The sequence below is a fragment of the Oncorhynchus keta genome, chromosome 24, assembly GCF_023373465.1.
Source record: "Oncorhynchus keta strain PuntledgeMale-10-30-2019 chromosome 24, Oket_V2, whole genome shotgun sequence".
NCBI lineage: Eukaryota > Metazoa > Chordata > Actinopteri > Salmoniformes > Salmonidae > Oncorhynchus > Oncorhynchus keta.
In genome coordinates, this window is record NC_068444.1 from 21873540 (window position 1) to 21899905 (window position 26366).

General features: G+C 42.0%; 1 protein-coding gene across 1 annotated transcript in view; it reads left to right on the top strand.

The window, feature by feature from the left end:
* Positions 1 to 26366, top strand: part of itga9 (integrin, alpha 9) — a 153348-nt gene that overhangs the window by 72550 nt on the left and 54432 nt on the right. The window lies entirely within an intron of this gene.

A 26366-nucleotide genomic window follows, 5' to 3' on the forward strand; every position in this document is an offset into this window, starting at 1 on the left:
TGATGGCTATTTAACAGAAGCTGCTTTTCAGTCTTTCTGTCCCAGCTTTGATGCACCTGTACTGACCTCGGCTTCTGGATGATAGCGGGGTGAACAGGCAGTGGCTCGGGTGGTTGTTGTCCTTGATGTGTGTGGTTGCATGTGTGTATGACAGTTCAACAGTCTGTTTGAGTGGTATTTGACTGTAGCCTGCTGGGTCAGGTCAAAGGTGAAAGGCAGGCGGTTATAATGGTTCATAAAACCACTGTTTACATTGACTGTGCTGTCATCTCCAAATGGATAGAAACCATAGACATTGAAACCAGTTGATAGTAATAGCGCTGACCTCATCCACGTATTCTTAGGGAAAACTCCCGATGGCGCATGAAGCCAGAAGTATGTGAATTTGAAGTGCTCAAAGGATCATGGCTGATGTAGTCGTTTTCATTCTGCCTGAGAGAGTAAACCCAATGCTGCAAGATGACGTCGCCGTCAATAACGGAAGCCATAAACAGTCGAAAACCAACCGATCACAACTCTGTTAGGCTAGATTGGATTTATATATAATTTATACAATTATTTTATCTTGATTCTGTATTTTTATATATTTGTAGGCTATCTTTATCATTTGTGCAACTGCTCTGTCATCCTCTGTTCTCCACTCTGTCATCCTCTGTTCTCCACTTTGTCATCCTCTGTTCTCTGCTATGTTGTCCTCTTGCAGCTCCATAGACATTGGTCAGCCACTCCATCTACTCTTGACAGGCTTGTTGACTCTGCGCTCTCATCTGGATAGCACACCACACCCCCTTAGGTGCATAATTCACCTAAGGGGGGATCGAACTTGATCATAATTTAAAAGAAATAGAGCCCAAAATGGCAGGCCCCCCCAAAAAAAATTGTCCGTTCTGGGGCCTCCCTGGTGGCGCAGTGGTTAAGGGCGCTGTATTGCAGTGCCAGCTGTGCCATCAGAGACTCTGGGTTCGTGCCCAGGCTCTATCGTAACCGGCCGCGACCGGGAGGTCCGTGGGGCGATGCACAATTGGCCTAGCGTCGTCCGGGCTAGGGAGGGCTTGGCCGGTAGGGATGTCCTTGTCTCATCGCGCACCAGCGACTCCTGTGGCTGGCTGGGCGCAGTGCGCGCTAACCAAGGTTGCCAGGTGCACAGTATTTCCTCCGACACATTGGTGCGGCTGGCTTCTGGGTTGTATGCGCGCTGTGTTAAGAAGCAGTGCGGCTTGGTTGGGTTGTGTATCGGAGGACGCATGACTTTCAACCTTCGTCTCTCCCGAGCCCGTACGGGAGTTGTAGCGATGAGACAAGATAGTAGCTACTAAAAACAATTGTATACCACGAAATTGGGGAGAAAAAGAGGTAAAATATATATATATATATATATATTTTTTAATTGTCCGTTCTGGTGATCGTAATTTACATAGGCATTCTAGGGCAGACTATGGCTTTTGGCACCGCTAGGTTGATATGCAGTAGCCGACCAGCAGAGCTTGTGACTTCACGCTCCAGATGGACAGAGAGGGCCTTGTAGAAACAGGAGGCAGAAAAGTAATCTATTACACAGACAACATAGCTAAGTAGCAGGGAAATATGTGACTTAAACTGGAGAAAGAACCCTCCACACTCACTGTTGAGCCATGCAATTTTCAGTCATTTAATTTCCAAGCTTTCTGTCACAGTAGTAAATCTTTGTCACTATTTTCAGATAGTATAGCCTAGAACTCTAACGAAGCCTATTTTTAAACTAAGTTTTAACGACTGCAATTTGCATGGATCTTAATGTGCAGACGAAAGCTTCTCGTACTCAGTAAAAACAGTAGACAGATGCTCCATTGTCACTTCATAAGTACTTAGTTACTTTATGGTAGCCAGCTGATTCAGAAGTGGCAATAGAGCGGACCTATGTCCTGAGGTCTGAGGACGTACATTTATGTCTCAACTCCTGCTAATGGGGACCAGAGGTCCCACCCCACACGGAGCCTGTACATTTTACTGGCATTCTTCACAGTGGACCCCAGGCTCTTTTCTCCCTGGGAGGCTGAGCCCGACTGAACTATGCAGTGAAAGGATCTGTCTTTATAATGCTAGCCTTCTCTTCATCTCTCTCTCTCTCCCCCAAACAGCCCAGGGTTCAAACACCATTCAAAAACTCTTATACATTATCTGTGCTTGCCTGGTTTAATTGTCCAATAGAATAGTTTCCAAAACTGCAAACCCCGCCCATCTGGCACTCCAGGCAGGCTAAAGCAAACACTCAAAGAATTTAAAAGATCCCTGAACCCAGAGCTTCTACCCACCCATACAGCCCTGTGATAAGTATACTTAAATTAAGTGATAATGCCTGAGAAGCCAGTATTTGGAGGATATATTGGCATGGGTGTTGTTTAGTATATCCTCCAATATATCCTCCAAACAGCGGCTTCGAGGGCATTATCACTTTTATACAACGGGTTACAAACATATTCAAATTATGATGAACATATTTTCATTAAAAACTTTATTTTATTGAATGTATCTATGTAATCTATGTCATCCTTCCACAAGATATAGTCACGAAACAAATCTAGGGTTGCTACCCAAGCCGGCTGGTCGTTCGTTCTATTGGTTCTGTTGCCAGAGATACGACTGTGTCTGTTCTGTGTCTATGGACCACGACCCAGTCGTTCAGTCTTTTAGTTCTGTGTCTATGGACCTGACCCAGTCGTTCAGTCTTTTAGTTCTGTGTCTATGGACCACGACCCAGTCGTTCAGTCTTTTAGTTCTGTGTCTATGGACCTGACCCAGTCGTTCAGTCTTTTTGTTCTGTGTCTATGGACGCGACCCAGTCGTTCAGTCTTTTTGTTCTGTGTCTATGGACCACAACCCAGTCGTTCAGTCTTTTAGTTCTGTGTTTATGGACGTGACCCAGTCGTTCAGTCTTTTTGTTCTGTGTCTATGGACGCGACCCAGTCGTTCAGTCTTTTTGTTCTGTGTCTATGGACCACAACCCAGTCGTTCAGTCTTTTAGTTCTGTGTTTATGGACGTGACCCAGTCGTTCAGTCTTTTTGTTCTGTGTCTATGGACGCGACCCAGTCGTTCAGTCTTTTAGTTCTGTGTCTATGGACCTGACCCAGTCGTTCAGTCTTTTTGTTCTGTGTCTATGGACGCGACCCAGTCGTTCAGTCTTTTTGTTCTGTGTCTATGGACCACAACCCAGTCGTTCAGTCTTTTAGTTCTGTGTTTATGGACGTGACCCAGTCGTTCAGTCTTTTAGTTCTGTGTCTATGGACCTGACCCAGTCGTTCAGTCTTTTAGTTCTGTGTCTATGGACGCGACCCAGTCGTTCAGTCTTTTAGTTCTGTGTCTATGGACCTGACCCAGTCGTTCAGTCTTGTTGTTCTGTATCTATGGACGCGACCCAGTCATTCAGTCTTGTTGTTCTGTATCTATGGACGCGACCCAGTCGTTCAGTCTTTTTGTTCTGTGTCTATGGACCTGACCCAGTCGTTCAATCTTTTTGTTCTGTATCTATGGACGCGACCCAGTCGTTCAGTCTTTTTGTTCTGTGTCTATGGACCTGACCCAGTCGTTCAGTCTTGTTGTTCTGTATCTATGGACGTGACCCAGTCATTCAGTCTTTTTGTTCTGTATCTATGGACGCGACCCAGTCATTCAGTCTTTTTGTTCTGTATCTATGGACACGACCCAGTCATTCAGTCTTTTTGTTCTGTGTCTATGGACGCGACCCAGTCGTTCAAAATCAAATCAAATCAAATGTATTTATATAGCCCTTCGTACATCAGCTGATATCTCAAAATGCTGTACAGAAACCCAGCCTAAAACCCCAAACAGCAAGCAATGCAGGTGTAGAAGCACGGTGGCTAGGAAAAACTCTCCAGAAAGGCCAAAAGCTAGAGAGGAACCAGGCTATCTGGGGTGGCCAGTCCTCTTCTGGCTGTGCCGGGTGGAGATTATAAACAGAACTTGGCCAAGATGTTCAAATATTCATAAATGACCAGCATGGTCGAATAATAATAAGTCAGAACAGTTTAAACTGAGCAGCAGCACGGCCAGGTGGACTGGGGACAGCAAGGAGTCATCATGTCAGGTAGTCCTGGGGCATGGTCCTAGGGCTCAGGTCCTCCGAGAGAGAGAAAGAAAGAGAGAAAGAGAGAATTAAAGAAAGCACACTTAAATTCACACAGGACACCGAATAGGACAGGAGAAGTACTCCAGATATAACAAACTCACCACAGCCCCCCGACACAAACTACTGCAGCATAAATACTGGAGGCTGAGACAGGAGGGGTCAGGAGACACTGTGGCCCCATCCGAGGACACCCCCAGACAGGGCCAAACAGGAAGGATATAACCCCACCCACTTTGCCAAAGCACAGCCCCCACACCACTAGAGGGATATCTTCAACCACCAACTTACCATCCTGAGACAAGGCTGAGTCTAGCCCACAAAGGTCTCGGCCATGGTACAACCCAAGGGGGGGGTGCCAACCCAGACAGGATGACCACATCAGTGAATCAACCCACTCAGGTGACGCACCCAGTCTTTTTGTTCTGTGTCTATGGACGCGACCCAGTCGTTCAGTCTTTTTGTTCTGTGTCTATGGACGCGACCCAGTCGTTCAGTCTTTTTATTCCGTGTCTATGGACACGACCCAGTCGTTCAGTCTAAATGTTCCATTGCCATACTGGCTGGCAAAGTTCTTATCCCTTGCTTGTTAGCTAGCCTACTACAGCTAACAGTCACATCAAAATGTGAAGTCATAATAACAGCAAAGTAGCTGTATTTGCATTTGTTTAAGCTGTTTTCTAGTGACATTTATTTCGATACATTCATAACATTGAGCTAATGAGGCGCGATTTCGCCTGGCATAAAAAATTGATATATACTGTAATGATTCATGATTTCGAATGGTTGAAAAAAGCTGTCTGTCTGTCTCGTCGCGACTCCCGGCACGTTCATCACTATGGGACTGCTAGAGATCAAATTTGAATATTGAAACAATGTTGCAGACAGCAAGGTTTATACAAATCTTCGCTGTTGAAAACTAAATGTTACTCTAAAAGAAATGAGATAATGGCTAGATGCTTTTTATAGTGGTGATCAAGTTTATAAATTGCTTCGCTGGGCTGATTGTGCAGTCAGATGAAACAGAGTAAATAGGCATTTTAACGTCGTAGATTTAGCCGGTGGTAACATGTGGAATAGACACTGGCTAGAATGCCCTTTTAACAAATCAGCATTCAGGATTAGACCCACCTGTTATATAAATCACTACATTGCACAGAACAGTTGTAACAATAATAATCCTCATTCATCATACTGGGTAATGTGTGAGGCTGAGGCTTCGCATTTTGTTGTATTCTGTTCTTTTAACTTAAGACACACAACTTAGTCATGTCATATGTGAGGCTTTCAACTACACATAATAACACAGTTATCGAGCCTTAGACAATGAAAAGTTATGTTTATTCATCCGATCTATCCCAGTGAAGTGGGGATCATTTTGTGGAGTCAGTGGTACTCCTAGATGACTATAGTAGTCATTGATACTTAGGGTTGCCTCTTCTAATTTAACACTGTAATCAGACAGAGCATAAACTGTTAGCTTCAACTGTGTAAATTGTAGGTATGCAATAAGAAGTATTGTATTGTTAATTCCCAAAGTAAACATGTTCCACATCTATACAGCATTATCTCTATTTTTTTGCATCCCAAAAGGCACCAGATTCCTTTTATAGTGCACTCATTTTGACCAAAGCCCTATGTGGGGCCCTAAGTGCACTATAAAGGGATTAGGGTGCCATTTGGGACGCTGCCTCTGTGTTTCTGGGTGGGCAGTAGTGTACTGTAGATTAGCTTTGACATCTGGTGTGTGCCACGTACGTAACTAACTGGCATCTCTCTGGCACTGTGTGCTTTAATGTACTAGCAGGGATAAGCACTCTTCCAGTAATACTGACAGTGGGATTCATCAGGTCAGAACCACATGGCATGATAGAGTTGAGCTGTGTTGTAGAATAAAACAGAACTTTGTTTAAAAACATTGGCAATGTACAATTGTTTGATTAATCAGAGATAAGAGGATCACTTATTCTGCTGTGTGGAGTTAAATAGTGTGGTGCCAAAATTACACTTCCTCTTGGATATAGCATTATTTCTAGTCAATGAATTACTATTCAAAGGTGTGACATATTGTTATAACTTCCAATATAACCTTTTGTATTTCATGTTCTGTGACATTTATTTTTGCATTACATTTTTTATTAGATTCGCTTGACACCTTTAACATTTTCTTCACACAACATTCACACATACGCACGCACGCACGCACGCACGCACGCACGCACGCACGCACGCACGCACGCACGCACGCACGCACGCACGCACGCACGCACGCACACACACACACACACACACACACACACACACACACACACACACACACACACACACACACACACACACACACACACACACACACACACACACACACACACACACACACACTCTTACATATTTTGTGTGAAGAAATGTTGAGTCTGAATTAGCTTATTGTAGGTTTAAAGAGGAGTGTGTAGGCTCAGCCCATGTAACCATGAGGTGTCTGGTAATGTAGCTGATTAGTAGTGGTTATTGTTGGATTGAAGGGGTATATTTTCCTGACTCTGTTGTGTGGGGTAACAAACACAGATGTGTGAACAAGGAATAGACACTGCAGTTCTATAGATGAGTTGAATAAAGGTAACATTTTAAATGTAAATCACCACCACAAGCCAACCAAAGAATCAGTGCACTCACTCATCTTCGCTAGCTCAGAATCCCGCACAAGTAGAATTCCAACCTAACCACACCAGACTGCTTAGACTACTAGAGTGATCGTGGCTTTCAGTTTGACCTTTGATACTGTACATATGATTGAGGGAAATAGAGGGGAGAAGAATATTATAGTATAGAGATTATAGGGATTACACACTTTAATTTAATCCTCTAAATGTTTGTTTGTGACTCTGAGAAAAGACTGGAGAGAGAGATGCCCATCCTATCATTTGTCTTGCTAAAGTGTGTGTCCACATGAGCCAGGCTTTCTATTTGCTGGCTGAGGTATGCTAATGGTAAACAGCTGGTGTCCATCTACATCCTCCGGGAGACCCTGCCTCATACACATATGGCTAAAACACAGGATCCCACTATTTGAGGTTAACGTCACAGCAAGAGCAGGGTGGTGTCGTGTCAAATGGAACTGGTTGGGTGGGTGTGTGAACTCCACCACGCTGTCTGTCGCTGGCTCCGGTGGGTGATGCAATGGAAAACCTAGCTGTAGCTGTGTTTGGAGTTGACTGACTGGCTCTGACCATGCCTGGTGTATGACTGGTAGGGGTAGCAGTCCATGTCATGAGCTATTTTAAGATATTTAAGTTGCTTGTACAGTACTGTATCTGGGCATGACTGTCCATGGATAGACATGGCAGTTTATCAATCCTGCTCAGTAAAAAACAAAGACGTTATTTCTGTTTCAGTTATTAGCCTAACCATTATTACAATAGCTGTTCATTCACTGCTATACATAGATTCTGGGGATTGTTGGCACAAGCCAAAGGACAAAGGAAAAACAGATTATTTTACACAGATGGACCTGACTTGGATTAATCAGTTGATCAATTCATCTTCAGGCTAACTTTCTGATCTAACTTGTAATGGACAGTGTACACATGGACTAAGAAAGATTAGAAACCACAGGGTAATTCTTCACAACCCTACATCTGAGGCAGATATCAGGAATTACCACTCACTCAGTAAATCACACAATATTATGGAGTGCGAGTTAAATAATAGTGAAATCATAACATGTTTTTTCTAAAGCAATTCCTGAAATTAGATAAGTCTTTCATGTTGATCATTTTAAACATGTTTTGGTTGGCGGGTGAACGGTTATGGAAAGGCATACCAGACCTCCAGATGGACTTTGTTTAGTTATTTTTAGCTAAATAAACTACACACTGTATTTACCTCAGTCATACCTCACATTCTAGAGAGGGAAAACAGGGTTGTTATAATGATGAATGCTGAATGATGTGGGTGCTTGAAATAAGCAGTAAGGTCCAGGAGGCTGTGTATACTTGAGTGAGTGATTACAAGAGCTGAGAGCTAGAGAAAAACACCCATATTATTCTCTACCCTTAATTTTCAAGTCTCACGTTCAGGCATTTTTGTGCAATTGGCACATTATGTCTTTGTTTATTGTATCTCAGCTGACTGTACACCACCAGACACCCTTGAAAATGAATCATGAAATAGCTTGCAGGTTTGGCTCAGTATTCATCTACTTTTTGTATCTGGATATTATACTAAAGCTTAAGCACTCGTTGTCTTCAAGGAGCTGTAAAATCATATACTGTACTTTTAAACTTTTGACATTTAGTCTGATATGCCCATCAACTACCAATCCAGCATGGAAATAAAATGACTGTAAAGGAAAAAACGTTAACTCTATTTTCTATGTCTACTTCATTGGTACACACGGGATGGGAAGTTACGAAGAGTGCGAAGAGGTCACTTTTCTATGTGTCACTATGACATCTTCACTTGTTTACAGTTGTTTGGTCCTCTGTAGCTCAGTTGTTTGAGCGTGGTACTTGCAACGCCAGGATACTGGGTTCGATTCCCGGGACCACTCATACGTAAAATGTATGAACGTAAGTTGCTTTGGATAAAAGTGTCCGCTAAATGGCACATCTATTAACAGACAGATGTCCAGTGCTCATACCCAACTTTTCCCCTAGAAGAAGCTCCAAGGTCCAGACATCAGAATAGGTTGATGTGTCTTTAAATACCCAGTGGTGCCAGGACACTGTTAGAGGATATACAATACTGCCAGCGAAGTAGGGCTCTCCCCAACAACAACAAAATTATTGGTCGACCGAGAGTCGTCTGTTTAAAACAGGTATTTTTCCATATATAGACACACCCTATGTTTGAATAAAATCAACAATATGTATGCTACTGAGCTTGTCTGATGCTTTAAACACTGCGTTTAAAATTGAAGACACTCAAATGACTAAAGAGTGAGCCAGAGATCATTATAACCCAACCAGAAGAAAACTTGTTCCTTACCCTCCTCCAACTGCTGCGGGCCTTCACAGATTCTGCCATTATGCTCCTGAAGTTTCCGGCAATAGGCTACACCAGTGGTTGTCAACCTTGTCCATTTGGAGTGTCAAGTTATTGTACCATTTCTATTGATCTGCCTGCCAGTTATGATTTTCCGATGCACATTTTTTGTGGAACAGTTTAATTTAATTTATAATAAAGTCTTCATATCGCAAACTCAATGTCATGTGATGAATCAAAATTCTCTCTACAGTACCAGTCAAAAGTTTGGACACTTACTCATTCAAGGGTTTTTCTTAATTTTTGGATCTTTTTTTCTACATTGTACAATAACAGTGAAGACATCAAAACTATGAAATAACACGTAATCATGTAGTAACCAAAAAAGTGTTTTAAAAAAATGAAAATCTATTTTATATTTGAGATTCTTCAAAGTAGCCACCCTTTGCCTTGATGATAGCTTTGCACACTCTTGGCATTCTCTCAACCAGCTTCACAAGGAAAGATTTTACATCAGTCTTGAAGGAGTTCCCACATATGCTGAGCACTTGTTGGCTGCTTTTCCTTCACTCTGCAGTCTAACTCATCCCAAACCATATCAAATGGGTTGAGGTCGGGTGATTGTGGAGGCCAGGTCATCTGGTGCAGCAACTGGTGCATCTGGTGCAGCCACATCACTCTCCTTCTTCCATATTGACTGACCTTCATGTCTTATTTGAGCTGTTCTTGCCATAATATGGACTTAGTCTTTTACCAAATAGGGCTATCTTCTGTATACCACCCCTACCTTGTCATAACACAACAGATTGGCTCAAACTCATTAAGAAGGAAAGAAATTCCACAAAGAAGAATATATTTATATTTAAATATATTTAGATTTGTTCAATACTTTTTTGGTTACGACATAATTCCATAGTGTTATTTAATAGTTGTATGTCATCACTACTTTCTACAATGTAGAAAATAATACAAAAATAAAGAAAAACCCTTGAATGAGTAGGTGTGTTCAAACTTTTGACTGGTACTGTAGATCCTCCTTGGAGAATGTAATGGAACTAATAGCCTGCTAAGCTGGCTAGCTACACAACAGCGGGAGATCACGGCTTACGCCCATCCATCATCCATATCTCCCATCCACAATGCCCTAGCAAGCCACAAGCCTACTTGATGGTAATAGTGCTCACTGTTGCCCTTAGAGGGCAGTTTTGAAGGCCTTTTCGACATCCTGGGGACCTGGACGAACATCAAATATCGCCTTGGATCTCGAGTGACCTAGCTGCTCTGAGACTCAGTCTCAGCCCTCACTGGCACGTTAGCAGACAGAGCCAGAGCCACACGATTCCACCACAACCACACTGCATGCTTTGTTTGCCTCCTTATACAGTTCTGCAGCAGTAAGACATTTTCAATTCCCTCAATGCCATTCAACTGGTTTCATTTACCACAGGCCAAGAATGCTGATACAATAACACACACACACGTGTGCACACACATACAGCTATACACACACACAAGCATAGAGAGGAAACTGATACAATGAATCCACATGGCAGGAGGAAGGTAATAGTGTCCAGCTGGTTTCTAAAGAAAGTCATGGCAGCTCCACTCTATTTATTCAGATTCAGAAAACTTCATTGTCCTCAGAGAGGCAATTTGTCTTGCAGCAGTCGTAAACAATAGGATGGAAAAACATTAAAATGCATTGAAGCTGTCTCTCAAATGCCACTCTATTCGGCTCTGGTCAAAAGTAGTCCACTATATAGGGAGTCATTTGGGATTACATTTACATTTAGCAGATGCTCTTATCCAGAGTGATTTACAGGAGCAATTAGGGTTAAGTGCCTTGCTCAAGGGCACATTGACATATGTGTCAGCTCAGGGATTTGAACCAGCAACCTTTTTGTTACTGGCCCAACTCTCTTAATGGCTAGACTAGTATAGTCAGAGGGATGTAGTCAGAGCAGAGGAGGGCTACGGGAATAAATAAAGAGGAAAAATGTAATGTATCCTGTTCTTGGAGTATATCCTTTGATATACTGCACTGTCTGCAGGTATCAGTCTGGACAGAATTGAGTGGATTAGGCAATATTACAGCACTAGATTGTGCAGAGTCATAAGATGTTTAGCATACTGTTGAGGACTTCCCCATGTGGATTTGACAGCAGGGACTGGGACAATCTATGAGCCGTTCTCATCTCAGTCCCAGTTTAGGCGGACCCCTGGAGGTACTTGGCCTATCCACAGGGGTACTTGAAAAGCCTCATGAGCCTCATGAGACCACAGGGTTACTGGTAAAATTCACACGAGACCATAGGGTTACTGGTAAAATGCACACGAGACCATAGGGTTACTGGTAAAATGCACATGAGACCATAGGGTTACTGGTAAAATGCACATGAGACCATAGGGTTACTGGTAAAATGCACATGAGACCATAGGGTTACTGGTAAAATGCACATGAGACCATAGGGTTACTGGTAAAATGTACACGAGACCATAGGGTTACTGGTAAAATGCACACGAGACCATAGGGTTACTGGTAAAATGCACACGAGACCATAGGGTTACTGGTAAAATGCACAGGAGACCATAGGGTTACTGGTAAAATGCACACGAGACCATAGGTTTACTGGTAAAATGCACATGAGACCATAGGGTTACTGGTAAAATGCACATGAGACCATAGGGTTACTGGTAAAATGCACATGAGACCCTAGGGTTACTGGTAAAATGCTCATGAGACCATAGGGTTACTGGTAAAATGCACATGATGGGGTACTTAAGTCGCTCTGGATAAGAGCGTCTGCTAAATGACTTAAATGTAAATGTAATGTACTTCAGTGTTACTCCGGGCAGAGCAAAATTTAGGTGGTGGTACGGTAACCAAAAAAGGTTGGGAACCACTGCAATAGAACACTAAATTTAAAAGGTTTCCTGGATGGCTCTTGTACTGGCTAGATAGCTGCCACTTAATCTCACCATACACACACAGTATGTGGTGGCCAAGTCTGACCGGAGGGAAGACTCTCTGCCCACTATGTTTCCCTCTAACCACTGAAAAGGAAACTCAAGTGACGTTGAAAGGAGGGAAATCTTCTCAACCAAAGGTTGGCTATGGGGAGCAGCTTGGAGTAAAAATAACTGTAGCTCTCGCTCACAATTAAAAGCTGATGATTTATTTTTTCTTTAGATGAAAAACATGACTTTTTAGCCATCGATGGCTATAGATATAGAACATTGTTTATTATCTACGTCAATGTCCTCCATCAGAAAACGTAGGTTAGTTGATAAGGCACTGCATCTCAGTGCCAGAGGCGTCACTACAGACCCTGCTTCAATCCCGGGCTGTATCACAACCCACAGTCCCATTGGTTAGGGGTGGGTTTGGCCGGGGTAGGAATTCATTGTAAAATAAGAACTTGTTCTTAACTGACTTGCCTAGTTATATAAAGGATAAATAAATAAAAAAATATTGATACTATGGACAACATGAGATCACAAAGGGGCAGGATCAAATGTGTGTTCTCTGATGACAGGCTGTGATTAGAGCTCTGGCCATTAAAACGTTACTAGAATGGAGGATTGCCTATAGTTTCTGAACAAATGGTTATGGTAAACAGATGGTCACAGAGGTGCTGAATGTATTACATTGGGCCTCATCCTTTATTTATTTATTTATTTATATTTATTTAACCTTTATTTAAGTAGGTAAGTCAGTTAAGAACAAATTCGTATTTACTGTACAATGACGGCCTACACCGGCCAAAGCTGGGCCAACTGTGCGCCACCCTATGGGACTCCCAATCACGGCCGGTTGTGATACAGGCTTTCCCCGAGCCAGGACAGGATCAGATGTGTGTTATCAAATAAATCAAATCAAATCACATGTATTTGTCACGTGCTGGATACAGCCGGCCTTACAGTGAAATGCTTACTTACAAGCCCTTAATTAACTTCTTGGTGACAGGGGGTAGTATTTTCACTTCCGGATGAAATGCATGCCCAAATTCAACTGCCTGCTACTTATCCCCAGAAGATAAGATATGCATATTTGGATTTGGATAGAAAACACTCTGAAGTTTCTAAAACTGTTTGAATCATGTCTGTAAGTATAACAGAACTTATTTAGCAGGCGAAACCCCGAGGACAAACCATTCAGATTTTTTTTCTTTTTTGAGGTCACTCTCTTTTCAATTATTTTTCATTGGAAACACAGCATTTCTTCTCTTTTCCACTGGATGTCAACAGTCTTTAGAAATTGTTTGAGGTTTTTCCTTTGTGTAATGAAGAAGTATGGCCTTCTTGAACGAGGGTCACTTGAAGTGTACTGTTAGAGGCGCGTGACCAGAAAGCCAGCTACAGTTTGTTTTCCTCCTGTATTGAACACAGATCATCCCGTCTTCAATTTTATCGATTATTTACCTTAAAACATACCTAAAGTTGTTTTACAAAAGTAGTTTGACATTTTTGGGCAAAGTTGACAGGTAACTTTTGAGATATTTTGTAGTCATGTTGCGCAAGTTGGAACCGGTGTTTTTCTGGATCAAACGCGCCAAATAAATGGACATTTTGGATATATATCGACGGAATTAATCGAACAAAAGGACCATTTGTGATGTTTATGGGACATATTGGAGTACCGACAAAAGAAGCTCGTCAAAGGTAAGGCATGAATTATATTTTTATTTCTGCGTTTTGTGTCGCGCCTGCAGGGTTGAAATATGCTTTTCTCTCTTTGTTTCCTCAGATAATAGCGTCGTTTGCTTTCGCCGAAAAGCCTTTTTGAAATCTGACATGTTGGCTGGATTCACAACAGGTGTAGCTTTAATTTGCTATCTTGCATGTGTGATTTAATGACAGTTTGATTTTTATAGTAATTATTTTGAATATGGCACTCTGCATTTTCCCTGGCTTTTGACATATCCCAGAGAGGTGTAACCAACAATGCTTTAAGAAGTTAAGGAAAAAAATGAAAATAAATGTTAAGGAAAAAATAGAAAATAAAAGTTACAAATAATTAAACAGCAGCAGTAAAATAACAAGCAAGGCTATATACAGGGGGTGCGGTACAGAGTCAATGTGCGAAGGCAGGGGTTTGTTTTCGGTAATTAAGGTAATATGTACATGTTGGTAGAGTTAGTGACTATGCATAAATTATAAACAGAGATTAGCAGCAACGTAAAAGAGGGGTCTGGTTAGCCCTTTGATTAGCTGTTCAGGAGTCTTATGGCTTGGGGGTAGAAGCTATTAAGAAGCCTTTTGGACCTAGACTTGGCGCTCCGCGAATATCTTACCATGCAGTAGCAGAGGGAACTGTCTCTGACTAGGGTGGCTGGAGTCTTTGACAATTTTTAGGGCCTTTGACACCGCCTGGTATAGAGGTCCTGGATAACAGGAAGCTTGGCCCCAGTTATGTACTCGGCCGTACGCACTACCTTCTGTAGTGCCTTGCAGTCGGAGGCCGAGCAGTTGCCATACCAGGCAGTGATGCAACCAATCAGGATGCTCTCGATGGTGCAGCTGTATAACCTTTTGAGGATCTGAGGAACCATGCCAAATGTTTTCAGTCTCCTGGGGGGGAATAGGCTTTGTCGTGCCCTCTTCACGACTGTCTTAGTGTGTTTGGACCATGATAGTTTGTTTTGATGTGGACGCCAAGGAACTTGAAGCTCTCAACCTGCTCCACTACAGCCCCATCGATGAGAATGGGGGTATGCTCGGTCCTCCTTTTCCTGTAGTCCACAATCATCTCCTTTGTCTTGATCATGTTGAGGGAGAGGTTGTTGTCCTGGCACCACACGACCAGTTCTCTGACCTCCTCCCTATAGGCTGTCTCATCGTTGTAGGTGATCAGGCCTACCAATGTTGTGTCATCGGCAAACATCATGATTTTGTTGGAGTCGTGCCTAGCCATGCAGTCATGAGTGAACAGTGAGTGCAGGAGGGGACTGAGCATGCACCCCTGAGGGGCCCCACGTTGAGGATCAGCGTGGCGGATGTGTTGTTCCCTACCCTTACCACCTGGGGTCGGCCCGTCAGGAAGTCCAGGATCCAGTTGCAAAGGGAGGTGTTTAGTCCCAGGGTCCTTAGCTTATTGATGAGTTTTGAGGGCACTATGGTGTAATCTGATAACGGTGTGATTATAACTCACTGTGTGTGATTTTGTGGGTGGGTGTGTGTGCTTGTGTATGTGCACACAAGTGTGTTATAACAGTCACTGATTATAACTCAATGTGTTTACCATAGGGCCCCTGAAAGGCTCAGCCTCACACACACACACACACACACACACAGCCTCGACCCTTGGTCCCAACCCCGGCACTACTTCTTATCTAACCTGGCTACTCGCCCTGGTTGTTGCTGGAAGCGTATACTCCTACCATCACAGCCCCATGTCAATACTGGGATTCCTGTACATGTATACACATCCTGGCCTCAGTGAGAATTTTTTTTAACACATCAGAGATTTATTTTGTGTGCACTTTTTCACAGCAGAACTGGGTTAAAATACTATTTTAGATTATTTTAAAAACTTTAGCTGTGTTCAATTGTGCCTGAAGAAATGTGCCGACCTGGCACTCTAGGCATGCTTAAGAAAAGGGTCAAAGTATTTGAAAGATTTAAATTAGTATTTGAACCCAGGTCTGAAGTGCACTACAGTCAGTAACCTGGCACCATCAAGAGGATTTGAAGCATTTATGTTGATCTATGATCAGAACACAGTGCTAACTGACTGTTGTACAAATGTCCCACCACAATGGATCCAAGAATAACAATGAATGTCGCAGTAAAAGTGTCCCTAGCAGGGTTTGTGACCAAATCAGCTACAGGAAACATCTGGAGCTCTCCTCAGTCAGTTATCAGGATGTCTCAAATAGAGACAGGGATGACAGGGGCTTGCTACATGATAAAACTACATAATACCCAACATGTCTGCTTATCCCTATCCACACCTATTTGGTATTCTCTTTGATATGATAGCAGAAGTTCTTTCTAGGTCACATGAATGAATAATGTGCCGCACACCTGACCATAATGTGTCGCACACCTGACAATTAGGTTAGGAAAAGGTGCAGGAGATCATTTCAGATTTGTTAGTCGTACAGTATGTACTGTAATTCTAAATCATATTTGTGTTTTTCCCAGAGTGCTTTGGTCTGTAAAAATTATTATTTGTCCAATCAGACCAGACTCTGACAAGTGGAAATCAAAAGCTTCCTGTTTATGTTTCGGTAAATCATTATCAAGATGTCACAGGAAGTTCATTTCTCAAAGACAGGAAGTCTTCAAACTTCAGGAAGTCTTCAAACTCTTGTTGTCATGTAAAAACAGCAACAAAGAACGTCATTAGCTACGGTTGATATAGAATTTGAGTACATTTATTGTTAGCCTAGAGGTATAAAAAGCATTCAAATGTAATAGTGCATTGTAAGAATTGTTTTTTGATCAACATAAACACTAGCACCTTCCAGACTTTAAGGGATATTTTGGCAATTTCTATCTACTTCCCCAGAGTCCGATGAACTCCTGGATACCACTGTATACACTGTGTACAGTATTTCTTCTAAGCAGAGACGCTGGGGTTCATACCCCAGCGTCTCTGGTTTAGCTGCAAATGAACTTCCTGTGTAGAGTGGCTGCCGAGAAAGTGATTGAATCCATGTTTCAGCCGGCCACAGCCCTCATACACACACACACACAAACTTGCACACGTATGCACGTATTTTGCTTCCATAAAAGGAACGGCTCTGAATCCTCATTTTCTTCAGCAGCACTAGAAGCTACAGTTGTTCTGCTTTGTTGGAGAGCCTCAACCTAGTGTGTGTCCTTAAGGTGACTACACACTGTGAAAACAGTGGGACCCAGTAACAGGGAAGGCCTGCCAGGGAGCAGGGGATAGGTGGACAAGGTGATTGGCAGGCACTGGGAATTCTGGAATTGTCAGGGATTCTGGAATTCTGAGAATGGGGAAGCAGCAGTGGAACTCTCTTTTGAATTAAGAAGCTCTCTGTTTCGTCTTAAAAGTTCCGCAAATCCCTCTTATTTCAGTCTTTTAAGGCGCTCTCAGTCCACACTTGGTGAATTGCTAGGAGCGTGAAAAATGGGAAGTTGTCCCAAAGTGGATGACATAATAAAAGAGGAAATAGTTTTCTCCAAACATCAAACAGGCATGTTATGTACAGATGTAGGATCCTAATTTGAGCCAATTTGCTACAGCAGGAAAATAATCCTGCAGCATCAGGAAATGTGGATTATAATAAATTATAATTTAGCAGGGGTTCATTCATTAGTCATTACCGTAAATCAAGTTTGAGATTTTAAAGTGGATATGTTAAACCTTAGAAGCCTTTTTAAACCTCAAGATGCATTTCCTTCTGAGCAGGAAAAATCTCAGCAACAAAAGAGTGATAAAATTTACATCTTACATCTGTAGTGACTTTTAAAAAAACTGTGCAGCTTACAGTGTTAGGGAACTGTTTGTTTCGTGTGTTAGTGAAGATGTACAGCTGTGTTGAGCTATTCCTTTGTAGTTGTTTTTTCTCAAGGCTCACTTTGTTTTGAATGTTTTCACTTCCATTACAACCTTGTAGTTAGATATCTACATTGGGATAAATATCTAAAGCTCTTCATTTGTTGACAGAATGTACAAATGGTAAAAACAGGGATGGTTTTAGTGTGTTTGAAGCAGAAAATGTGTGTGTGTGTGTGTGTGTGTGTGCGTGTGCGTGTGCGTCTTTATGAATCCCAGCTGTATTTTAACTGTCTCAGGGTCAGGTCCTGAATGCCTTTTACATGATGTGTGCTGAGCTCATAAAGGTTTACTGTAATTTGTGTTTACATGCACACACACACATACTGCCATTGTTTCAGAAAGCAATTAAACAATTCCCTCTCCTATTCTCTTATGCCCATAAGCATTAAGGTCATGTACTGTATGTGAGCATGTGAACTTCAGGACCCGTATTCGAAAAACGTCCCACAGAAGGAGTGCTGATTTAGGATCAGTTTTGCCTTTTTGACAATATTATATATGATTACATGGACAGCGGGGACTGAATTTATAAGGAAGTGTATGGGAGATGTAGTACCCACTGTGACTATTAAAACCTACCCTAACCAGAAACCGTGGATAGATGGTGGCATTTGCGTGAAACTGAAAGCGCAAACAACTGCATTTAACCATGGCAAGCTGACTGGGAATATGGCAGAATATAAACAGTGTAGTTATTCACTCTGCAAGGCAATCAAACAAGCTAAACATCAGTATATAGATAAAGTGGAGTCACAATTCAACAGATCTGACACGAGACGTATATGGTAGGGACTACAGCCAATCACGGACTACAAAACGAAAACCAGCTAAATTGCCGAGATCGATGTCTTGCTTCCGGACAGGCTAAACACATTCTCCGCACGCTCTGAGGATAACACAGTGCCACCGACGCGGCCCGCTACCAAGGACTGTGGGCTCTCCTTATCCGTGGCCGCCGTGAGTAAAACATTTAAACGTGTTAACCCTCGCAAGGCTGCTGGCCCAGACGGCATTCCTAGGCATGTCCTCAGAGCATGGGCATACCAGCTGGCTGGCGTGTTTACAGGCATATTCAATCTCTCCCTATCCCAGTCTACTCTCTCCACATGCTTCAAGATGGCCACCATTGTTCCTGTACCCCAGAAGGCAAAGGTAACTGAACTAAATGTCTACCGCCTGTAGCACTCACTTCTGTCAAGGATCATATCACCTCCACCTTACCTGACACCCTAGACCCACTTCAATTTGCTTACCACCCCAATAGATCCACAGATGATGCAATCACCATCACTCTGCACACTGCCCTATCCCATCTGGACAAGAGGAATGCCTTGGTAATAATTCTGTTTATTGACTATAGCTCAGCATTCAAAACCATAGTACCCTCCAAGCTCATAATTAAGCTTGAGGCCTTGGGTTGGAACACCTTCCTGTGCAACTGGGTCCTGGACTTCCTGACTGGCCACCCCCAGGTGGTGAAGGTAGGAAACATCTCTACTCCGCTGATCCTCAACACTGGAGCCCCACAAGGGTGCGTGCTCAGCCCCCTCCTGTACTCCCTGTTCACCCATGATTGTGTGGCCAAGCACGCCTCCAACTCAATCATCAAGTTTGCAGACACAACAGCAGTAGTACATTTGATTACAGGGAGGAGGTGAGGGCTCTCGGAGTCTATTGCTTGGAAAACAACCTCTCATTCAACATCAATGAAACAAAGGATATGATCGTGGACTTCAGGAAACAGGGGGTGCACCCTCTGCTATCTACATCGACGGGACCGCAGTAGAGAAGGTGGAAAGCTTTAAGTTCCTTGGCGTAAACATCACTAACAAACTAAAATGGACCACCCACACAGACAGTGTGATGAAGAAGGCGCAACAGAGCCTCTTCAACCTCAGGAGGTTAAAGAAATTTGGCTTGTCACCTAAAACCCTCACAACCTTTACAGATGCACAATTGAAAGCATCCTGTTGGGCTGTATCACCTTCTGGTACGGAAACTGCACCACCCGCAACCCCAAGGCTCTCCAGAGGGTGCTGCGGTCTGCCCAACGCATTACCGGGGGCAAACTACCCGCCCTTCAGGGCACCTACAGCACCCGATGTCACAGGAAGGCCAAGAGGATCATCAAGGACATCAATGACCCGAGCCACTGCCTGTTCATCCCGCTCTCATCCAGAAGGCGAGGTCAGTACAGGTGCATCAAAGCTGGGACCGAGAGACAGAAGCTGCTTTTCAATCTCAACGCCATCAGACTGTTAAATAACCATCACTAGTACATTAGAGGCTGCTGCCTTATATACACAGACTTGAAATCACTGTCCACTTTAAGGAATGGAACACTAGTCACTTTAATAATGTTTACATATCTGGCATTCTCATCTCATATGTATATACTGTATTCTTTACTATTCTACTGTATCTTAGTCCGCTCCGCTCTGACATCGCTCGTCCATATGTGTATATAGTCTTAATTCATTTTTACTTAGATTTGTGTGTATTGGGTATATGTTGTGTAATTTGTTAAATATTACTTGTTAGATATTAATGCACTGTCGAAGCCAGATGCACAAGCATTTCGCTACACCCACAATAACATCTGCTAATCACGTGTATGTGACCAATAAAATTTGATTTGATCATAGATCAGCACACCTACTCTGAGATGGTTTATACATACAGCCCCTGGGCTCATCACAGCAGTGGTTCCCATTAGGGACTATTGTATGGATGCGTTCCAAATGACACCCTATTCCCTACATAGTGCACAGCTTTTGACCGAAAGTAGTGCACTACGGAATAGGGTGCCGTTTGGGACGCATACGATAGTCCCTAATGGGAACCACTGCTGTGATGAGCCCAGGGGCCGTTGCTTTAGAGGGGGTAGGGTAGTGTTAGGTAGGTTACTTAGTGATGTGCGATGTTTGTGGGTGAGGCTTTCTATGCTCGGATTTCGAATGGAGTTTGTGCGCGTACTTGCATGCATACATTTGTGTGTGTGTTGTGATGGAATGTTATGTGTTGTTGTGTCAAGAGTGGGAGGTAGATAGTTCTGTATGCTGGACTAGCCTCCTGGGACTAGCCTCCTGGGACAACTTCACAGATGGTTCACGTTTCCTGTTGAACGCGCGCACACACAGATGGTACATGTTCCTGCTGTTGAAGTTATATTCCTCTAAAGCAGGGGTTCTTAAAGGGTAACTCTCAGCCCCAATTTCAGCCTTTGCCCAACCCCTTCACTTAAAAATACAAACAATGCATTCAGGTGAGAAGTTATGAGTGGGGGGAATTGCTCATACATTTTCATTTTGGAGGTGGGTTAGTGTAGTTGCACCTGATCCCAACACTTTCTCACTAAAGCACACTTACCAGAAGTCCACTGGCATGCTCTGATAATGAAATGATGTGCATTGCGAGCAAATACAGTTCTGGACAGTTAACACACAGTGGTAAGGTGCCGAGTTCCTATTGCCACTATTCCAATTCCCCATTGGGTGCAAAATAAATATTTTTAATGTGGACTCACATTTATTACAGTATTGTGTTGGGAAGAAAAGTGCAATCATTACCTTGAAAATGAAAATAAGGGGCTCAATTCAATCCAACCCGCATTGCAGTATTTACGCAGTAGCTCTTTTTCCAATGGTCAAATGAACTCACAGATTGTTTTTGGTACTGTATACAAACCTACAACTACTCCCAGGGGGACCCCTCTCACAGGTATGCTTTCACTTTTCAGAGTTAGAAATCTGTGGGCCTCTACATCACAATTTCAATGGTAGTTGAACCACTAGGGGCAAAAAGAGCTACATTTACAACTAAAATTTCAACAACTGTCAAAACGAAGACCAGAATTTACGTGTTTGACTATAACTAAGCCTAAAACATCTGGTTTTCAATTAACACATTTTTTTTTTCATGAAAGCTGCTCTTCAAACCTTTCCAGTTCGAGACCCAAATGAAACATTGACCGTCCTTCCGTGACCCAAATCATCCTACCTACGAGTGTGTGATTGTAGATGTATTCTCATAACTCACGACCCTCCAGGGCACACTTTGGGTCCCAACCCATCATTTAAGAAACCCTGCTCTAAAGTGCTCACTTCCAATGTTCCCTTCTAATTCCCTTCTTCAGCCAGACAGAGGATAGGTTCCAAATTGTACCCCATTAGTACCCTAGTACTTTTGACCATGGCCAATAGGGCTCTGCTCAAATAAAGTTAACTTGATACAGCTGTAGGATCTTAATTTGATCCAGTTTTCTACAGCAGTAAAATAATACTGCAGCAACATAAAATGTGAATTATTATGTGGATTATTGTTAATGGAACATTTGTGTAGGGGTTGATACATTTTTCGTTAAAGCAAATCAAGTCTGACATTTTAAAGATTAAATTACAAACTTTGGAAGCTTTTTTAAACCTTGAATACAATACAAGTTTCCAAATTCTCAGCAACAGAAGAGTGATCAAATTAAGATCCTACAACTGTACGGATTCGGGTGCCATTTGGGACAGAGTTTTGTTTGTTTATCTTGCTATGGTAAAACAGTTACAGCAGCACCCATGATTTTTAACATCAACTAGAGGTCAGAATTTATCTTATATTTCTCTTTATTGCTCCTTGTTATCACAACAAATATCACAGACACAAAAGCCCAGTGGTTCGAAAGGAGGAGAAACGTGCATATCAACTTGAGAGAGACTTGCTTTTCATTTGAATTATTGATCAATGAGTATGGATTATGTTAGTTTTCTTGTCATCATCATTTAAAAGATGACCTGTCATGTACAGTAACATTAGCCATTATGTACACTAGGATAACTAAATGTCATGTAGGGACATTAAACCTATCAGCTATAAAGATAAGCACTGGAAATACTGGATAAAATGGGATGGCATCGCATTTCGACAGGAGTGTGTGTGTTGGCATGACATCTATCCAGTGAAAAATCTGTTGTTCGTCAGTATGATTTGTTTGGTGAAAACAAAGTGCTTCTGTACACAGAGTCATACATCAAGAATGAGAACCCATCCGTGAATTATTATGGGGTTCAAGTTGGTGCGTAAACCTGGAGTGTGATCTGAGAAATGTTTCCACCTCTACTTCTAACACTATGCCAGAGTAGACTCAGCTATTCTCTCCTGGCTGAGTCTACTGAAGTAGAAGGGTAGAGTAAGGGTCTGTGTCAGGGCGGGTGCCTATTATAACTTATAACATTCAAACTCATATCTGGAAGGAAAAAATGTTCGGTGGCTGATGTTGAATGGTGTGATTATTGTCAATCCATTTAGCAGTATTGGCAAGTCATGATAAAAGCCTGCTTCACTCGTAGACTTTCATTTTGAGAAGAGGAACATCTCCTTCTCTTCCTTCTCATCCACCGCTACCACACTATTATCCCTTCAAGCTTCCCCACCAATCATGTCCTTTCCTTTAGGGACCGTATTATATTGGTTCCATATGAGGATTGGGACCAGCTGAAGCCTGTCCTAGCCTCACCTCAACCTGTAGTAGACCTGGCTTCAAATACTATTTGAAATCATTTGAAATACTTTAGTTTGGCTTGATTGAGCTTGCCTGGCTGATGGAACCAATAGACATGTTAAAAAGGTGCAAATCCCTCACATCTGGCATAATGAGGCAGGCTGAAGGAAATATTGAAAGTACTTAAAATATTCAAAATAGTATTTGAACCCAGGTCTGGCCTGGGTAGATATCTGGTAAAGAACTTAAGACTGGCCTGGGCCAGGTCAGGAATGGTCTGACTCTTGCCTCACTCCTCTGGGAGGCAATGGGAAGACGAAGCCAGATAAGATGCTTAACTAACGTATGTCCCCCATATGTGCAAGTTGTTAACGGAAATACTTGTCATGAGATATTTCAAATAGTGTCGATCTTCTTTAGCACCTCAGAGGGAGTGAGTCCCATGAATCACTCCAAGTTTATTTCCACTAACCCCATTCACAAGATCATCGTGGAGATATTTACTTCTTCAGTTTCTCCAGCTGTTCTTGTAGGTTAGTTTTAACTAATATTAAGGCTACTCCTGGAATATAAAGTGCTTTCAATGTTGAATCTCCATTAAGCATGATTTTTTTGTCCAGGTCTATATTATGCTTAATCTGGTCTGGAAAACCATCTCGTAAAGATGTATTTGAATTCAAACCTTCAGTTACTACTATTCATTAGAAACAAGCTGAATTGTAGACCGGAAATAAATAATATATCAACTCAAATATGCAATTCCCTTGCTCTGCCCTTTAAAGGAAGTTGTGTGTGTGTGATAGGGAGAGAGCGAGAGAGAATCAGAGCTTTGAAAAGGCTGACATCATCCTCCCCGCACCCACTGTGACGGAGAGATGGAGAGTGAGAACATGAAGGGGAGGCTTGGGGTGCTGCCATCTTGCTGATCAGATATGCATGTGAGCAGTGGCGGTCCTAGCTTGTATGGCTCCCTGGGCGAACCCCCCCCAACAATATGTCTGTGAAACTATGTACTCACAGTATTATGAATGAATTGTGGTTTATTTGGTAGCATTTCGTAGTGCGACTGATTTTATTAATTGCGTTAGTACTGTACAAAGTTAGAGGTGCACTATTTGATAGATTCCCCCACTCCCCCTACCTTGGGCTTCTAGTGGGGAGACCTGAGGTCAACCTACCCCCCCTCCCCATCTTGTACTTCTGAATGGGAAACCTTTGCAGGCAGTAGCCTGCCTAGCTTACAAACTAGAATCAGGACGCCTACTCCGACAAGGTTAATTGACCCACAGTCCCACACGGTGACCTTATATCATTGATGTGATGTGCAAATGAGCAATAGAAAACAGATTGCGCAAATGTCACCATTCAGATTTTTTTGTGCGGGTGCCCCGTGCCGCCCTCAGCGGCTGCCCATGTCGCCTATACCTAAACCCGCCACTGCATGTGAGTGAGAGTGTGAGAGAAGTTCCCGGGCTTAGGCTGCTGTGCCTGTGTGGGTAAATAGTTCCGGGTATAACAATCCTTAAACTACAGTAAAGAGTAGCAAATTGTCAGTATCCTAAGTAGTCATTTTGTCCAGTGTTATCAAACTGAAAACAAAAATAAAGCTATATATACTGCCTGAGAATTGTTCCCAGGTTGATTGAAATGCCATGAAACATAGTCAAATTACAAGTAGTTTATAGTTATAGGAGCCCCTGCCCAGTCATGTGAATTCTATAGATAAGGGCCTAATGAATTTATTTCAATTGACTGATTTCCTTATATGAACTGTAACTTGTTGAAATTGTTAGATGTTGCGTTTGTTTTTGTTCCGTATATATTGTAAGTAGGCCTATATTGTAAACAACTGGATGGTAGATCAACTTGTCAGATGACGAAGAAAGGTAGTTTAAGTGACAAAAATCCAAATGACAACTAGTCACAGAGTAGTGCCTGATGTTGAGCTAGGGGACATGGACCCTGGTTTATTGGAAATGTATCCTCCCTCCCTCTCACTCACTCAAACGGTCTCTTTCTCTCTCTCCCTCTCACTCTCTCTCTCCTTTCAATCTCTCTCTGGGGATAAACGTGAACCTCCAATATGTCACATAAACTCTTCAATCTTTAAACTCTCTCTCTGATTTATGACTGTGTATTTATGAGTTGAAGCTTTCCTTGATGACTGTCGTAACTTTTTATTCTAATATGTTCTAAAGAACATAAAACTGATTCTATAGAACAAACTCATTCTATAGAACAGAAACTCATTCTAAAGAACAGAAACTCATTCTATAGAACAGAAACTCATTCTATAGAACAGAAACTCATTCTATAGAACAGAAACTCATTCTATAGAACAGAAACTCATTCTATAGAACAGAAACTCATTCTATAGAACAGAAACTCATTCTATAGAACAGAAACTCTAAAGAACAGAAACTGATTCTATAGAACAGAAACTAATTCTATAGAACAGAAACGGATTCTATAGAACAGAAACTCATTCTAAAGAACAGAAACTCATTCTAAAGAACAGAAACTCATTCTGAAGAACAGAAACTCATTCTGAAGAACAGAAACTCATTCTATAGAACAGAAACTCATTCTATAGAACAGAAACGCATTCTATAGAACAGAAATGAATTCTATAGAACAGAAACTCATTCTATAGAACAGAAACTCTAAAGAACAGAAACTCATTCTATAGAACAGAAACTCATTCTAAATAACAGAAACTCATTCTAAATAACAGAAACTCATTCTATAGAACAGAAACTCATTCTATAGAACAGAAACTCTAAAGAACAGAAACTGATTCTATAGAACAGAAACTAATTCTATAGAACAGAAACAGATTCTATAGAACAGAAACTCATTCTAAAGAACAGAAACTCATTCTAAAGAACAGAAACTCATTCTAAAGAACAGAAACTCATTCTATAGAACAGAAATTCATTATATAGAACAGAAACGCATTCTATAGAACAGAAATGAATTCTATAGAACAGAAACTCTAAAGAACAGAAACTGATTCTATAGAACATAAACTAATTCTATAGAACAGAAACGGATTCTATAGAACAGAAACTCATTCTAAAGAACAGAAACTCATTCTAAAGAACAGAAACTCATTCTATAGAACAGAAACTCATTCTATAAAACAAACTCATTCTATAGAACAAACTCTAAAGAACAGAAACTCATTCTATAGAACAGAAACTCATTCTATAGAACAGAAACTCATTCTATAGAACAGAAA